Source organism: Anastrepha obliqua, chromosome 6 (assembly GCF_027943255.1).
Source record: "Anastrepha obliqua isolate idAnaObli1 chromosome 6, idAnaObli1_1.0, whole genome shotgun sequence".
In the NCBI taxonomy this organism is placed as follows: domain Eukaryota; kingdom Metazoa; phylum Arthropoda; class Insecta; order Diptera; family Tephritidae; genus Anastrepha; species Anastrepha obliqua.
In genome coordinates, this window is record NC_072897.1 from 14,373,558 (window position 1) to 14,378,415 (window position 4,858).

Sequence of the window (4,858 nt, forward strand, 5' to 3'; positions counted from 1 at the left end):
GCAAAAATTACTGGGGGGTTAGCTTGGTTTATTATTTGCATTATGTCAGAACTTGTGAATTGTTGATCAGGTGAAATATAGGTGCAAATAATGTTGATTTTTTCAACTAAATTGATTTTAATCGACAGAACTGGTAACCCAGATGGAATGGAATGGATTTTGTATGGAATATCTCTTCTTATGAGAGTCGCGATAACTTTCTTGTTAGTGCTAATATAATATGTGGCAAATTGGTAAACAAACCTATGTACTGTTTAGGAGTAAAAGCTGAGGCGTTGAAAACGAGGTGAGTTTTATTTAGTAGTATTATAGTTGGTGCGTGATCGTGTTTCACTTTATTAGTGTAGCCGTTTAAATTTCACTGCAAAGTTGTAATAATATAAGCTACAGAGAACGTTAATGCATAGAGAAGTCTCACGGGCTTCTAATAGTGTGAATTATCAAAAATGAAGTCTAACCGCCGCCATGGTGTGGTGAAACTTTTAACAGAGCTGATTACAGTGAATTCTCTTTAGTATTATATATTGGTTCTACACAGTTTTTAGCTTCTGTAGGAAATCAAATTGGCGAATGGCCGACGGCATTTGCAATCCATTTGAATGTGCATTTCTATGTTCCCTTGATAAACGAAATTCTATTCAATTTTTATTCTCAAACAAACTTACATGTACAATCAAAGATGCATATATAATATTTGAATTATAAGCGCCAACATTTAAAATCAAAGTAACATTAAGTTCGTTACCTTAATTTAAAAGAAGAGTTTAAACAAAACACATTGTGAAACTATCTCACATTTTAGTGCGCGCGTTTTAGTAAATTTAAAACTTTATACAAATTTGATGAAAATTGTTGCTAATTTTTTGTGTTGAAACTAATTTTAGACGCGAATGCATAGAGCGTACAAGTATTTTGGTATATTGATATTTATATATATTACTTTTATGTACATATATGTAGGATGTTGTATTACTCGGCTTTACTTACGCTGTTTTTACCGAGAATTATAATATTTTACTTTCCCATAGAATTCGAGTGAACTCGATACTTACAAATTGTAAGCAGACATTAGGTCAGCATAAAATATTTAAGCGTGCCGGAAATGCAAACAAAGCATTTATGTAATTACCAATGGGAATACAAACATAGCATTTATCATATTTATTAATAAGTTTAATTAGGCAAATAATTGTAATAAGAAATCAGTCTAACAAAGGAAGTGTAATAAAGAAGAGCTAAAAGCTCCGACCATTTTTTAAAAAATCAAATTATTTTTTAATTTGAAGACTGGCGCCCGAGCAGGGACCAGTCGCGGTTCGTGAAAATAAAAAGTGTAAGTCTGACATAGTCAGCCGCGTTCGTGAGTGAACAAGAATTAAGGGGGGAAGCTGGTCTAGAATTTTGAAAAAATCGAAAAATTTTTTTTTGTCTTAAAAGGTGCTTTAGGGTCTTAGAAATAATATACCAAATGAGGGATGCCAGCAAAAATGTCTAAATGCCCAAATTTTTCATTCGACGGCAGTGCCTCGCAGGTATGCCCCGAACGCTACTTACAACTTTAAACGCGTTTTTCTCGAAATCACTTTTTTTAAACTGGCCGAAGACATAACTCGAACAAATCTTTACCGATTCTTACGAAATTTTGACAATACATTCGAAATACCTTTCTCCGGAGACGTACGTAGGATTTTTTATTTATATTACATAGTTTTTTTTTTTAATCAACAATTTTATGTCGTTCTTTATAGTGAAAATTGTAACTTTTTGTTCAAACGTGCACCATTTCGCGAAAAAACAAAATATCGAAAAAATCCTACGTACGTCTCTTTTTGTTGTTATATAGAAACTAAAAAAATTTTATTTTTTGATCCAGGACAAAAATTAAGGAGTTTACATCTTCGGCAATGGACCCACTAGAAAAAACGGCGCCTTAGGAGAACTGCTGGACAGCGGCCATTTTGAAATTAATTCAGACGAAAAATTTTGTATTTGTATATTACCATGAAAGCTATATTATTAAACCTATTTCACAGATTTTCGATTGATTCCTTTGTTGAGTCAAAATAAATTCATAAAATATGCCCATTTTTTGCGCTCTAGACCAGCTTCCCCCCTTAAAGGAAGAAGGACTTCCCTGCACTCAACATTCACACCATCACTCCTGCAGCAGAAACATCAGCTGGTAGAGCCATAAACGACTGGTGTCATCAAAAAGGTCTCTGTAGTGCAGAGCGCTCCGCAACGAAAGTGCTGCCAACAGGATCCTTAGTAGGACAACGAAAAGGAGACATCCTAGCAGCCGGTGGAGAAATAATGCTAGCCTTACTGTAAGTTTTAGTTAAGCGAAAAATAATTAAGAAATCTTGTAGAAATAATTGAAGAAATTTTTTTTTGTGCATAAATTCAGAAAAATCTAATTGTGTGAAAATAATTGAAAAAGTAGAGTCAAATTTCAAAAGCTCGATTGTTAAATTTAGTAGCAAAATCAATGAGAGAATAATTAAATTGAATAAATTAATAGTAAAATAATAAATTATGAAATTAAATTGAAAAAATAATAGTGAGTAAGAGCTAAATATTTCGTAAACTATTTTTTTGAGCTAATTAAAAGAAGGAAAATCCATGAGAGAATAATTAAATTGAATAAATTAATAGGAGAATTAGACAAAATACCCGACGCACACTGGGGATTTTTGTACAGAGGTGCGGAAAAAAGTATACATCCCAAAAAATATTTACATTTTTACTACTAACGAAGTTGTATATATTTGTGTATGAAAAGAACATGTCTAAAAACTATTTTTTAAAAAAATTAAAAAAAAATTTTTTATTTTAAATTCATAAATTTTAATTTATTTTTTTTTTTATTAATATAAGCCAGCAAATATTTACGCACAGGATACATGTAAGTTCATAATTCTGAATTACCCTCAAAATGTCAAAACAAAATTAAAAGTGTTTCGTTATCATTATGCACACACTAGAAAGCGTTTAGTTATTATCATTGCCAAAAAATAATCAGTGGCGCCTGGTGGCACCTGCAATTGATTAAAACTGAAAGAGACGTTATTAAGCAACACGTTGATATTAGTTTCTGACCGTAGGTAAATGTAGCTCAACTTGCAGATCCAAGAATATGAAGGAATATGATTTTTTTTTTTTTTTCGTAAAATTAATTATAAATAGATAATCAAATGCTTTACAGCCGGCTAAAATATATAAAAATATCGTACCCTAAATGAAAAATAAAAAATTGGAAGTCGGCTCAAGCTAAAAGAAAAAAAACCACCTTGGGCTTTGAAGTTTTTTCTTGGTCAGTTCAATACTATAAAAAAATTATACTTTTGACATATCTATAAAAAAAAACTGTAAGTCGGAGTTTAGTAATTCTTTTTGATTTTATTGTTGGTTCTATTCTGGAATTTAGAAATACCATTAAACATTGCGTAGATGGTATGTTGCAAATTTGACTTTTTTCCGCAAAATCCCCAGTGTGCGACGTCGTACGTTGCTTGCGCGAATTCTCCGGTGATCCAGGTGAATTAAGACCTTGGAAGAAAAGTGTGGAAAGAATACTTCAGATGTACGAAGCAATAGCGTTATCAGGCATAAAATTATAGGGCATGCGGATATTGTATTGGAATCATACAATACACTCTTAAACTGGACCGCTATTTCCCGCTGTCTTACCACGCATTATGGTGACAAACGAGATTTAGGTACTCTCGAGTATCAAATGTCATCCTTAATGCAAGGAAATTTGTCCGTTCAGGAATTCTATCAAAAAGTTTATACCAATCTTTCTCTGATCCTAGACAAAATTTCGTGTTTGGATGCAGGAATGGAATCTCGCACCTTGTTGGTATCCACATACTAAAATAAAACCCTTGATACATTCATAAGAGGTCTCAACGGAGACTTACCTATATTGCTAGGAATTAGGGAACCTTCCAATCTTCCTGGGGCACTCCAAATATGCTTAAAATTGGAAAATCAAACTTTCAGAGCAAACGTTTCTCACTATAACTTCCGTAAAACTCATCATGCAACGCCTCCACCTCCTCCTCTACGTAGAAACTCTCAACCTCAAATATTTTATCCACATTTAATTCATTGGAATCAACAAATACAAGGACATAGGCATTATCAACCCCCACCTAACCAACAATGGCAACGACAACAAAATTTCAATTCACAGTCACAAATAGAATATTTAACCAACAATATTTAAGCAACAAGTTCCTCCTCGACCTTTTGCACCTAAGCCATTACCAAAATCTGAACCAATGTATAATATATTGACCAAAGTATCCAAACACGAAGAGTTAATTACATAAATCGACCAGCACCGAATCCCTTGTTAGGAAAACGTCCCCCTTATCCAACCCAACAACTACATAAGCCCAACAAATTCCAAAGGAACTTCCATATAAATTCTGAGATACACCCAAACGCAGAAAACTACGGTCAATTTGAGGAAACACACAACAGGTATCCTGACCAACCAAATCAGGGATGTAACGATAATTATGAAACAGATAATTTTGACCAGCAAAAAAGTGAATTTCTTACAGGATCTTTCCGATATACATTTTTTAAACTAGCGAACTCCTCACTGCCTTATTTTGAGTGTAAGACGAGGAATGGAAAAATTCTTAAAATTCTAATCGACACAGGTTCTAACAAAAATTACATTCAACATTCTTTAGTACCCAACTCAATTCCGAATGACAATATATTCTTGGCGAACTCTATCGGTGGTAATGTAAAAATAACCCATCATACAAACGTAAATCTTATCGGAATACCAGATCTAAAGATAAAATTTTTTATTCTGCCTTCATTAAAATCTTTCCAT